At 53.1% G+C, this 13,759-nt stretch overlaps 1 long non-coding RNA gene across 1 annotated transcript in view; it reads left to right on the forward strand.

The window, feature by feature from the left end:
• LOC121041920 (uncharacterized) overlaps nucleotides 1–11,961 on the forward strand; it is a 54,094-nt gene extending 42,133 nt beyond the window's left edge. Inside the window, exons 3-4 of the long non-coding RNA XR_005795918.1 lie at nucleotides 4,544–4,688; nucleotides 11,893–11,961. This is a non-coding gene — a long non-coding RNA (uncharacterized LOC121041920). The remainder of the gene's footprint in view (nucleotides 1–4,543; nucleotides 4,689–11,892) is intronic.
• The last annotated feature ends 1,798 nt before the right edge of the window (nucleotides 11,962–13,759 follow it).

Raw genomic sequence — 13,759 nt, forward strand, 5'->3', positions numbered from 1 at the left:
CCCCCCCCCCCCCCCCCCCCCCAGCAGTGAAGCAAATTAGGCAAAGCAGCAGTGGAAGAGGAAAGAGTCAGGCTAATTGTTGGTTGGGAGCTCATAGAGAGGAGGCATATTGCCCCTGCCTGCTTAACCTGCCCCCCATCGTGTCCCGTTGGCATCTGCAAAGACGGGCACCCACGCGGGCTTTCATCACTAGCCGGGACCCCTCGTTCCAGCCACCAACACGCCTGCACCACGCGTGGTGTCTGGGGGCAGACGAGGCAGGTGGAACTTGGCCCCGTGTTGCCCAAGAAGGGCCTACAAGGGGCAGCAAACCTGAACGCCCACCCCAAGCCGCCTGATGACGCGGCTCTTAATTTGCAACGTCAGCAGTGCAGGGATTGGAGGGAAGGGTAGCTTCATTTTTTTTTTTTTTTCCTCTTTTTCCCCGGTTGCTTCATTCTTATCAACTCAGCTGTAAAAATCAATATCATCGAGCTTCGTGGAAGGATACGCAATGTAGACTCATCTCTGGAGAGTCTAGAATGTACCTTCGTATCCCATTTAAGCAGCCACCTGGAGAGCTCGCCGGTGCTGTTTGGGGCCCCTGGTAGAGCTGTCGTCTAATGAGCAGCATGCTGGCGGGATGCCTGCTGCCGGGGAGGAGGACCCGGGAGGGGCCTGACCTTGGGAGAGGCAGATAATGGGAGAACTGTCTTCTCCAAACTGCGAGTGGTTCCTCTCTTGGTGGAGGCAGAAGCTTTCATCGTTAGGGCAGATGTTTCCTCTGGGCCGCTGAAATGATCAGGACGGACCTTTGAGTCCATAAAGTGAGCTCCTCCCGCAGCTGCGGGGAGACCGAAAAAGTAACCTGAATGTCAATGTTGTAAATGGGAACACCAGAGATGCATTTGTTGCATGTGGCTATGCCCCGGCTGGGTCTCTCCTTTCGTCTCTCTCCCTCCCTCCCCGCTCCTTTCCTTGCTGACTGTGCCTCCCCTGGTCACTTTAGTCGGGCGGTGTGGATGCGGCTGACCCAGAAAGGAAGCCTCTTCCCTTGGCTGCCTCCTGAGTAATGATCCGGGTGGGAGTTTATTCAGATCTAGTTTGGGAGCTCCGGGATTCCATCCGGACCATTCCTGGGTGGGATGTATCTTTCCTTCCCACCAGCAACCCCCAAAAGCAAAGGGAGGACCTGCGGGGGTTCAAATTTAACTTTGGTTCGGTCACCTGGATTCTCTTGTTGGATTGCCATGATCTTGGAGCATCAGGGCGGTGACCACGTGGATGAGTACATGGCTCACCAAGTCCTCCTACGGTGGCCCCCATGGGCCAGAGTGGGGGATGTAACGGGTCTCTATATGTTTTATGAAAACGCTTCTCACTGCTCTTGTACCCGAACCTTCTGGACAGAGTATGAGTAGGAGATTATCGGGGGGGAAGGGTGATGTTCTAGCCACTGGGATGACAGCGGAAGGAGGCTAACAACCCAGCCCCTGCGGAGGAAATATCTTAGATTTGTGCTCGGTGGTCAGCTACTGGGAAGCTGGGGACATTCGTGGGATTGGTCTTTTGGAACCACTCCTGGGGACTTCCTCTTGAAAGAAGATGCTCTGCGCAGCTTCTCCCAAACTGTTGAAGTGCCTTAAATTTAACGAACTGCTGGGTCTGCCGTCCTCCACCAGGCAGCTCTGACCATCATTTGGTCCCTACTCCCCTTAACCTCACTGAGAACTCTGTACGAAAGGCAGGAGTGGCCCCAGCTCCTTCATCTCCCGCACAAAATACCGTCAGCACCTCTGGGTGTCTGGATTCTCACAGCTGTTACTCAGTCATTCCATGGGGCAGGTGAATGTCACCCGGCTGGGGGAGTGGGCACCCGGCTGGGGGAGTGGACAGACAGAACCGGTTGGACAGTCTGCCCTCAGGTGATCTCCCCCAAACCAAGGACTAGACAAGACTGATGGCAGCGGAATTGGGAACCCCATGGCTTATGACCCACTGAAAGGCCATGGGAGGTGCTGTCAACCCGTGTCCCCTGAGTGATGAAGTCCCCACTTGGGGGATCCCAACAGTTGTAAAAAAAAAAAAAAGTACTTTCTTTCTAGGGTCTCCATATGCACCCTTGGGACTGTGCTTCTCGTGTGGAAGCCAGACATTAACTGTGTCCCTTCTGAATACATGGTGACTTACAGCTTAGAAGGCATCAAAGAGACCTTCAGGGGGCGCCTGGGTGGCGCAGTCGGTTAAGCGTCCGACTTCAGCCAGGTCATGATCTCGCGGTCCGTGAGTTCGAGCCCTGCGTCAGGCTCTGGGCTGATGGCTCAGACCCTGGAGCCTGTTTCCGGTTCTGTGTCTCCCTCTCTCTCTGCCCCTCCCCCTGTTCATGCTCTGTCTCTCTGTCCCAAAAAAAAAAAACCGTTTAAAAAAAAAAAAAAAAAAAGAGACCTTCAGTATCTAAGTAGACATCGCTGGCACGTTGGGAACCCCCCGATGACTGAAGCCACTTGGCACCTGTGTGTGTTCCTGTGGTTAGTTATCCCTATCATGGGGGTCCCCCACTCAGAAAAGGCAGCAAGAAATCTGTCCCTGCCTTTAGCTGACCTCACCTTGCCCTGGGATCTGGAAGGCACTCATGTCAATCTCAGCTCACTGAGAGCCGAGTGTCGAGCCAGGGTTGTTTTGAATGACGGAACTGCCCCACACTTTCTCCTGGGAGGTCAAGGTGGAGCCTGTGCCGTCCCTAATACATTCTGTCTACTTGGATCACTGCCTTGGGCCAAACGGAAAGGTCAGTACAGAACCATAAGGCGGAATCCCCCTGGCTTTCTCAGGTAGACCCTGATTAATATGACCTTTGTTCAGACGGCCGGGTCTAGGACTCTGGGGAGGGCAAAGCTGAGGTGAGTACTGCAGGTTGGTCTCCTCTTGCTGCCTGGAGCCCTATTGATATTTGCCTCACTTAAATGCTGCATGACTCTAACAGAACAGATTTGGTCCCGCTTCCTGTTGGTCAGCTTAATCAGAGTGGCCAGTGGGGTGGGGTGCTCAAGGGAAAATCGGCCAGAAGCTGAGACTAAAAAGGGTGGATATGGTCTGGAGAAAATTCTCTGCAGGCCTTTGGAGTTCCTGCCTGTTTTGTGAACAGAGGCACCACCTGCCTTTGTTCCGGGCTATGCTTTCAAGTCCCTGGTACAGCCAATAGCCTTGGAGGAGGGCATCCCTCTGGAGAGCAGGGCAGGCAACCCCACTGTTCCTCGTATGAGATTCACCTTCCCTGGGGCGCCTGGGTGGCTCAGTCAATCGAACATCCGACTTCAGCTCAGGTCATGATCTCGCAGTTCACTAGTTCAAGCCCCGCTTCAGGCTCTATGCTGACAGCTCAGAGCCTGGAGTCTGCTTCTGATTGTGTCTCCCTCTCTCTCTGCCCCTCCCCTGCTCACATTCTGTCTCTCTCTTTCTCAAAAATAAATAAGACATTAAAAAAAAAAAAAGAGTTTATAAAAGATTCACCTTCCCTACGCTTGGGGTTTCTCTCCTATAATACGACCCATTGAATGCGCAGGCATCATTTGGCCCTTTCCATGTTGCCTTATGGGGCTTGGGGCTTGGGGAACGGAGGCAAGAAAGGCTGCTAATTCTGCCTCTTACTATTTCTGTGAGGATTGAAGTCTTTTGTGTCTGGCCCAGGAACCTTGACTGTAAGGTGCGCTAGCTTCTTAGCGAGTAGGGTAAACCTTGGACACCTCCCGGTCCTTGACAGCCATGATTTGGCCCGGACCACCCTTAAGTGGGGTGGGCACATGAGCGTTATCCGTCGTGGGCATCACGGGAGGACAGAAGTCCCCATCACGTGGACTGTGCCGGACTGGGCTGGCCGGTGTGTGCGGGGCCACCGTCCAACGCTGTCCTTTGTCCAGCCCACAGAGTCCTTTCTGCCTATGATCCGGGAGGCTGGCGGGAGAGCGCGAGCAGGGGCCTCCGGGGTCGAACCACAGGGGCTTCCACCGTGGCCCTCCACGCAGCCCAGCCTCCGTTTGCCCATCTGTCAAGCTGGGCTGACGAAAGCACCTACCTCAGAGGGGGTTTGTGGGGACTAACTAGGCAGGCTGTCGCCACCGTGGTCGTTATCCTCCTTGATAACGTTATCGCCTCGACCTTGACTCATTCTTTGTAAGCCTTGCCTCTCCCTCTTAACAGCCTGTCTGTAATCTGACTTTATCTCTTCTACACTGAAGTTGGCCAATTTACATGGCACCCCTCACCACAGCCACTGGATGTGCCTCTAATCTAATTAGACTAATTTCAATTTCCTGGATTTAATGACTTTTAATTTAATTAATTTAGAATGCAGTACACAGGGTGATTAATTAGGAAACGTTACTGCGGGATTTGGAAGGTGAGTCGCAGGACGTGTTTAAATATTGTGGCCGTGGCCGTCAGTCGCTTTACACGGGGGTCCCCCCGCCCCCAGGAGGCACAGAATCCGGAAAACCCCGGGCGGAGCCGGGACCTGAATGGAGATCACCCAACGCCAAGCTTGGATCCTTCGTCTCTGTGCTTTCAGTGACAAGGAGCAACTCCCAGGGGAAGCGAGGGGGCGGCGGATTCCAGCGAACGTCGAGCGGGAACGAGGCAAGTGTCGCGAGCGGTGAGGACGGGCCTTGTCTTTCTGCAGAGCCATATCCTTCGCCGTGTTCTCCATGTGCCAGGTAAATGGGCAAACCCGCTGCGATTTTGTTTGATATATATTGCGTGCTATGTTCCCTTCTTGAGTACTCGGGAGAAGAAGAAGAATGTTAACACATACGTAACGCTATGCACCGGGTGCTATTCTGAGTGCTTTTATATTGATCCGCTCCTCCTGTTGTCATAGGAGGGGGGCACACCGAGCGATTTCCATCGTCTGAAGGAGGAATCTGAGACGCTGAGTCGGCTCTGCTGGGGAAATCTGTTCTTGTATTGCACGAAAGGGACAGCCCCCGGTGGAGTCCTGTCTGTGGCAGGCGGGTAGGGAGACGGGTTAGGGCTGGGCATTGTCTTGAGCCCCACTTGTCACACGCCCTCCGTCTCTGAGGGGAAGAAGTAGCAATGACACCACTCGGAGAGCCCTCTACGGGGCCGGGCTGGCCTCCTAGTGCTTGTCGTGTGTTGACTCCACACATGGCTGGCCCACCCGCTGCTCACTGAGGGGAGGATGCCTGGGGTCTCCTCACAGCCCAGTGGGGCGCTGGACCCTGGGGGTCAGGGTGAGCCACCCACCCTCACTGCCCCTCTTCCTCTTGGCCATCGACTTCAAGAAGCCATAGGCTCTGTCCGCTGGTCGGGGCTTCTGATTGCATTTGGGTTGGGCCCTCGGAAGCAGAGCTGAGCCAGACCCTCTACCCGGAGCTGGGCCCTCTCCCCTAAAGTTCAGCTCCAATCCCAGGGTCACTTATTTTCCAGATGGGTTCGTTGAGCATCTTTGGGGCTCTGACCCCTGTTCTTCTGGAATGTTGGGCCGTGACCCAAGTAAGGAAAACAGGGTGCAGACTCTACTTCCTGACGCAAGCAATGCCTGATAGGGCTAGACCCTGTTACCCAAGGAGGGAAAGACACAGGAGCTGCCTTCCATAAATGCCCTGTAGGGAATAAGGCCAATCAGTGGAAGCCAGAGAGAGAGACTCTCTGAAAGAAAGGATTTCCTTAACTAGAACGGGTTCTTCAGTAGGCCGTGAAGTACTGAAAGGGTTCAAACAGAGGCTGGTTGTCAATAATTCGCTCACCTAGTCTTCCTTTTCTGGAATGTTCTTTCCTTTCCTTTTCCGCTGGCTCCCTCTCATTCAACCTTTAAGACAGCTCAGGAGTTACTTTCTGACGGACCAGGTGTTCTCTATGCTCCTGTAATGCCCTGGGCAGAACTTAGTCATGGCACTCAACGTACATCGCAATGATCTGCGTGCGAGTTTGTCTCGTTCACGTCGCGTCCATATTGCCCTTCAATAACCCTGCAAAGTGCCTGTGGTTCCCCTAGCTGGAGGGTGGAGACCTCAGCATGACTGAAGGTCTTGCCCATGAAACCAGAAGGAGCCAGAGATGGTTGGGGATCTGGTTCCCAGACCTAATGTCTGCAATCTTTCCACCATGAAATACTGCTCTCCCAGCAGGGGCCCCGATTCTGTGATTCGTGAGGTCGTGGTCTTGTGTGCAAGCTGTGTCTGAGGCACCAGGGGCAATCTATCAAGGGGTGGCTCCTGGGCCATCTCTGGAGGTATGTTGACCCTTGCGGACAGCCACGTAAGTACACAAACCCACCTCATCAGCTCACAGGCGCACTCTCTGAGCCCTTCGGAGGTCACAGAAAGGCCAGGAAAAAATGAGAACCAGGGCCGCCAAAGCCTGTGTTTCTCCTGGACCTGTGGGGCTTGTTTGAGCCTGAGCCAAAGCCCCTCTTAGCGCCCGCATTCCTTGACTTAACAAAGGTGAGGAGAGCCCTACCCTGTGGTTTTAAGGCTGGATTCCATTTCTATTAAGATCGCTGAAGGCCTCGTAAGATTAACTCACGGTCACCCCTGTGAAAGCCGATCCGAGTGGAAAATCGAGTTAGAAAATTCTGCCTTCCCTTTCCCTCACACCGCAGCAGATTAAGGGAAGGCCTGATGCTGAGTTTTGGGGATTTATGGGAATGTGCAGTTGCTGGCTGTTAAACGCGCACTCTTTGGGATGTTGGCAACCTTGCTTCCTATAAATCGTTGCTGGTATTTCTTAGCCTTTCCTTGCCAGCAACGCGGAGGCCTGCAACACCTTTTCCGTGCAGTAGCCTGTGAAAATATTGAAGCTGGGCCCAGAAAAACACCAGCATAGAAAGGGGAAACTTTGATGTTTGCTAGTTATTTTCAGACAACCCTTGCCAAATCTTAATTTTTCTAGTTTACAAGTGAGGGATTCTGACCATCTGCCTGCTGTCAACCGATGTTTGTTTGGGTGAAGATTTTATTTTTTTCTCCCAATCTAGCACTCCTGTTCTTACAAGTAGTTTATTGGACTTCATAAATGTCAGCGTTTTGCAGGCATTTTGTAAGCAGCTTATGATTTAGTATTTAATCAAAATTGAGCAGTCAGCGTCTGTAATCAATCTGAAGCGGGAGTAACAATGAGATCGCAGCTCAACATCCACCAGGACCACGATTGGTGCGTCCCAACTACCCCTGTGAGAATTATGTTTGCGTCTGAAGGGAGGGCGGTGAGTAGAACGGTGGAGGAAATACCCACCCTTCGGGCACCGATTACGCACTATCTTGTGTTTGTGTCAGCTATCGAGTGCCAATACTGCGTAACAAGCCATCCCAAACTCAGTGGCTTAAGTCAATAAACAGTTTCTTAGCTCCTTAATTTAAGGAGTCAGCTGGGAGCTCCTTCTAGCCTCAGCTGAGCTCCTGAAAGGTGTGGGAATGAGTCGGGCCGTTGGTTGATCTTGCCTGGCCTCATCTGGGACAACTGAGGCAGCTCAGCTCTACTCCACAGATTTCTCGTCCTCCACCAGGTTAGCTCAGGCATAGTCATGTGGTGATGGGGGAGTGCAGAAGCAAAGAAACCAATCATTCAAGTGCTCTCCTAAGCTTCTGCTTGCCTGACATGTGCCAACATCCCATGAGCCAACAGATGGCATGGCCTAACCCTGAATCAGAGAGGGGGACAGACTCCATGTCCTTGCTGTGAGAGGTTTTTACAAAGTCACAGGCAGAGGCAGCGGGCACAGGGCGGGGTGGAGAACCGGGGCCCCTTGATGTGATCTAGCCCAGTGATTCTGGAAATCCCACAAAGGAGGTGATGTTTCAACCCCAACGTCCAGAGGAAGAAAGAACGCTAAGTGCCGAAGGCCTCTTCTGATGTCGTTACTAAATTCCTTCCTTGGTTGGCGCTACAGACTGAATTGTATCCGTCCAGATTTATATGTTAAAGCCCAACCCCCCGAAAGGGACACAGGGAGAAGGGAGGTTGTTCTTTTTCTCCTTTGCTACCAGCTTCCCCGCCTCCAAGGATCAGCTCCGTGTTCTAGTCAAGTTGGTAAAAATGGTCAGGAGGAAAGAGAAGCTCGAGGGGGACATCGAGGTGCTCCTAAGAATCGGGCTCACCAGTCCCCCCGCCTCAGCCCTCTGGCTTCTCCCCTGCCCATCTCCTCCCTCCTTCTGGTTGACCCTGCTTTAGCTTCCGCTGCCTTCTCTCCAGCCCCTCCAGCCCGCCGTCCCTCACCCATTCTGACTGCTCTGGGGGCAGCACGGCACCAATGAGAGTCAGCCTGACCTGGGCTGGACTCCACTCAATGGCTGCTTGTCCCTGGAAGTCAATAAACCCCTCTGAGCCTCTGTAAAATGAGAGGACTCGGCTTAGTGTGACGTCATTGTACAACCGCACAGCTGCACCCCCAGAGAACGTCTAGCTCCTGGGCACTCAATTCATATTCTTTTATCGCCCCTTTCCTCCCTACTCCTGTTGACCTGAATCTTCATGGCACTTTCCTATCCCTTCGATAATTTAACATGGATGGTTTATTAAACAGGGGCTTCCTGATGGGCTGTTACTGACCTGGCAAAGAACAGATGTGCCCTGTGAGGGTGCCCAGGCCCTGAAGGGAGAGTAAGCAGTGGGCGAGCCTGCAGGGATGGTGTCCTCTTGCCAGAGGGGAGTGGCCGCGGGGGGGGCGGGGCAGACCCCGATGCTGTCACCTTCATGCCTTGGGCCACCTCTTGGCCTCCTGAAACGGTGGATTGTTCTGCACATAGGGCTCAGGCCAGCTTCCAATCTGGGGAAGGAGGTTGGTTACCCGCCTGGTCTAGCTTCGGTGCTGCGACAGCCAGGTGTTTCTTCAGAACTGGTCATGTGGCTTAAAGCATGACTATCCTAGACTCATTCCTTTGGGTCCTAAGGAGTCAATTTCTTCTTTCTTCTAAGAAAGAAGTTTCTGTGATGAAAGACATGTCTTTGGGGTGGAGACGTTCGTGGACCCCTGATGGCTGACGTTTAGGAGGAGGGCACTTGAGGATCCCAGTGCTGGTTCTGGCTGTGACACTGCAAAGTTTCCCAATGTGACCGTGGATAAGTCACGTCCTATGTCTGGGCTTCAATGTTCTCAAATATAAAACTAAGGGCTTAGGTTGTGTGGACTCTAGGATTTTGGTGAGCTCAAAAGGTTAACTTTGAGGTTACTCGTGGGGTTCCAAAAGGAGTAGGTTTGATGAAGGTGTGGTTAAAAGGGCGGAAGCAGGGCAGCCGGGGTGGGGGCGGGCAGAGGCAGCCCGCCTGGGTGTGGCACCCGGGCTCACGCAAACCTGTTAAACTTGGAGGTTCAAATCAAGGCCTAGTCGTGGATTGATTGGCTCATCGATTGATTCATTCTCTTCATAAGACTTCCTCTGACCTTTCCCAGCCCAAAGTGCTTATTCCCTTCCCTGACCTTCCGTGGCCCCTCCATGCAGCCTCACTGTCGTCTCTTGCAACATCTCCCCGCTATCTCTTGCTGGCCTGGATGTTTTCCAGACGGCCCCTTGCCTCCTGTTCCATGTCCCGGCTCCCTCGCTGCCTGATCGCGTGGGAGGCTTTGCTTTCTGTCTCCACCTCTCAAAGTTCTGGCTATGGCTTCAGGGGCTGCTCAAAAGCCACCTCTTCCAGGAAGTCTTCCCAGGCAGGTAATTCAAAACTCTCTTTCCAGGTGCTCCTTATTAGCACCCTTCAGTGTCTGTCCATTGACATAAGACAAGGCCAGAACTTTTAGCTTAAGTCCCGAGCCTTGTCTCTCATCCCTGCCTTCCCCATCCCCCCAGAGAGGCCAGGGTGTCTCTTACCTCCACACAGGACCGAAGCTGTTTCTCTTGCCTGGAAAACCTTTTCTCCCCCCTGTCCCCATGATGACGACACTTTAGGATTCTAAGACTCCGCTTGTGTCCCCTGTGCTGGTAAAGAGTTTCTTGGACTTCTCTTTTGGTCTGTATTCTGTGTTGTGCCATGCGCTAGTCTCATCCATAAGTCTGGTGACCCTGACTTATTTGCCTCTAAAGTCACAGTGCCTGGCACATAGCAAGTGCTCAATGAACATGGCATTGAAGAGTATTCTTCTATGTGTCCATCACAGCACCCAGCAGAGGCTGGGGCCCAGGCAAGTATATGGATGGGACGATTGATTCAAAGGTCTATTTGTAGCAGTCTTGGGTTCTGGGATGGAGCCTTGAAGCTGGTGGAGCTGAGAATATGGCTCCTGCAGTGTGTGTGTGTGTGTGTGTGTGTGTGTGTGTGTGTGTGTGTTCTCCGTGGGCATGCTTGTTGGGGTCTTGGTAGCCTGCCATGGGTGGGGGGAAAGCCTTAGTGCCCCAGAGGCTGATGCCTCTCCCTGGACGCCAGGCTACCAGCCTACCAACTCCAGAGTCAACACCGGAGACGCTCCTGGAGGACACTCCACAGTCACGGTCACGCACAGACTGCGTTCTGCAGTGGACCAGGGCACGGTCTTGAGCTGCGTGGTCTTGCACCGGGTACCTTAGACAGGTTTCTGACACCTCACATCCTCTGGGAAACTAGCCATGCTGGGCTGCCCGTGTGCCAGGCCTTGGGTGAGGCCTCTGGGTGCAGGATCCGATTTAATTTTCATGACCACCCTTGTTGGCAGAGGGGAAACTGAGGCACGGAGCGGTTGAGTTACTTGTCTTAGACCATGAAGCAGCCAAAGGGAGAGCAGGGGGATGGGGTGGAGCAGCCTTAGCCACAGCCTATGCTCATGGGTGCTATGCCTGCTCCTTCTCACATAATAATGCCTCCTTGAGCCACTGGATTAATGGAAACAGGTGACATTTATGGCATGACTGCCACACAGCAGGCATGCAACCAGCAGAAGCTGGCATTATCAATCTCTCACTCAGGCCTCTCAATGTAAAGGTGAGGAAACCGAGGCACGGTTCACGTAAGTGACTTGAGGGTCACGTCGTGAGTCGGGTGAGGTCTCCTGATGGCCGGCTCTTTTCCTTATGTAAAAATGAGAAGGAAAGAGAATCTCACATTTGGGAAGAATTGAGGCAGAGAGGGAGGTGGTGGGGGACGGCGGTTGAAGACAGATGGGGAGCCAGTCCTTCCTCGTAACTTTCCCAACCACCAGTGAGGACGGTCCTGTTATCCCAATTTGCAGTCCTGCCAATCTGATCGCGGGGGGTGGGTGACTTTCCTGAGTCTGTCAGCTGGTGAAAGAGAGCAGAATTTGAACGTGGGCTTGTCTTTCTCCAAGTCCCGTGCTTGCTTCTGCATCGCTAGCCTAGGAGTGAGGTTGAAGATCAAGGTCAGAGTAGCCACAATTTGGACCGTCGCTTGTGGCAGGGAGTGGACCAGCTGCTGAGGTTGTTCCTTCTGAGTATCCGGAGAGCTCCCGGAGCTGGGGAGAGAGCGGTGTGGGGAGGAGTGGGCCCCAGGGGAAGAGGCAGCTCTTGAAAGTAGAGAGCTGCATTTCTTTTTTAAAAAAATATTTACTTACTTTTGAGAGACAGAGAGAGCACGAGCAGGGAAAGGGCAGAGAGGGAGAGAGGGAGAGACAAAATCTGAAGCAGGTTCCAGGCCCCAAGCTGCCAGCACAGAGCCCCACGCGGGGCTTAAACTCACGAACCGTGAGATCATGACCTGAGTGGAAGTCAGATGCTTAACCGACTGAGCCACCCAGGTGCCCTAGAGATCTAGACTTCTTCCTTGCAGTACTGAGGGAGTACTTCCTTGCAGTACTGAGTACTTCTTCCTTGCAGTACAAGAGGTGCCATTTTGTCTCTGTGCATCCAAATAGCCTGGCTGGTGGGGTGACTTTCAAAGGGCAGAGAGTGACTTTGGACCCTCAGGTTGGAGGAAACATCTCATAAATCTTAAGTTTTATTTTGAAAATTCATGCAGAATTTGCCTTGTTTCCCACAGTATACCCACATGTGCAAGAGGAATGGCTGAATCTAACTGCACGAGCCCAGCTGAGCAGCCCAGATGAGGTATGCCAAGGGACACTGTCTTGGGCCACATCCTGTTCAACACTTACCAATGGCTAGAATGGACTTACTATTCATGGTGTCCCTGTAAGATAGGTTGTGTTACCCCTTTTACAGGCCAGGTGATTCCCCCATGGGGCTGAACCGCCTTGTCCCCGAGGGGCGTGTGGGAAAGTGGGAAGGGTGGACGTTTCAGGGAAGGTGAGAGGCAGGGTTTGAAAAGGCCTTGGCCAGGCTGAAATGGGCTCAAATTCATGCATAGCAAGATGAAAGGCAAGAGAGACCTTTGCTTGGGGTTCAGAATACCCACCAGACACACACAGGATGTGGGATACCTAGGTCAACAGCATAAGTGAAAGAGGCTGGGTTTTTAGTTGACAGGAAGTCTCGTATGAGTCAACAGGGGGGAGGTGGCAGCCAGCAAAGCTAATGTCACTGTAGCATCCACCAAGTGGAGGTACAACGAGTGGGGGAGGGAGGAGATACTCCCGAGTCAGTCTGCATCCAGGAAATGGAGCTCAGGTCTGGAAACCTGAGTCAGGGAAAGGGGCAGAGAGCTCACCAGGCTCTCTGACCCAGAGGCTGGGGGTGGACACTCCTGGCTGCTGCTGGACACTCTCCTCGTCCTCTGGCATCCCCAAAGCGTATTAGTCTATTTCTGAACCATTACAGCCCCTTCTTGCTCTTATCCGATTGCCTTGCCTGCCTCCAGAATACGCTACTCATTCAACTTTGGGTTTTATTCACGTAACCCGAGTACCTGTGGGGATTCCTTGTGACCTCGTTTCTACATGAAGTCACGTTCAAAGAGGCGCAATCCAGCAAGCGAAAGAGAGAGCTTTCCATCTTCAGGCACACCTCTCAAAGAGATGAAAAAGAATGAGGTCCTGTTTCCTTTTCTCTCTTACTATCTTGGGCTTCAAGTCTTCTTTAGAAACTTTGACTCTTCCAAGGCACCCCAAACCCCCCGGGCATCCATAATCGACCTGACACGCCATGACTCTCGAGTTTCTGCATCCCCATTATACACAAAGGACTCAACACCTATGTCTTTTTTTTTTTTTTTTTTTCTTCTGGTCCCTCCTTCCCTACGCCCTCTATGTTCGTCTTGAGTTTTCTTTCCACTTCACTGCCGACCCAAATTCCTCCCTCCGACAGGGTGGGGAGACTCAGAGACTGATCTGGCAAGCCAGGATGCTCCCCCGCGACCTGGGTCTCTCCAGCACTGTCTGTCCCTTCCTATCCTCCCAGGAACTGCGCTGGCCAAGATAGAGCTCTGAGGGAGCTGAATGAGAAGAAACAGAGCAGGCCGAGACCACCTTTTTGGAGAGTGGGTGTGTGTGGGGCAAATATGGCGACGGGAGGGATGGCGGGGACGTCGGGAACACTCCGCATGCAAAGTTTGTCCTCGGTGTTTGTCAGCACATGGTCGCTGTGGGTGGAAGAGCCGGGCCACCCGATCCTGCCTCAGATTGCCGTGTGATGGCTACTTGTAGTGAACAGCAGCAGACAGAGGGCCTCCCCCAGAAGTTCCCCATCACCTTGCATGGTTCATTTCCATGGCCATGGGCTCCTCTTCTCCACAGGGTTGACTCTCGTTTCTTTAATGGCATACCCTGAGATGTCCTGGGGGGGAAGGCTGGCTGGAGAGACAGCACTCACCACAGATTCCATGTGCTGGGCTACACTTCCCCGCTTCCTCTGCAGCTAGATTGGGGCCCCATGGCTTGTTCTGCCCAATGGGCTGAGACCAAGGCAATCGCGGGTTGATGTGCCTCCTCATTCTGCCATAGGGACTTTGG

The sequence above is a fragment of the Herpailurus yagouaroundi genome, unplaced genomic scaffold, assembly GCF_014898765.1.
Source record: "Herpailurus yagouaroundi ecotype Mexico unplaced genomic scaffold, PumYag 184, whole genome shotgun sequence".
NCBI classification, from domain to species: domain Eukaryota; kingdom Metazoa; phylum Chordata; class Mammalia; order Carnivora; family Felidae; genus Herpailurus; species Herpailurus yagouaroundi.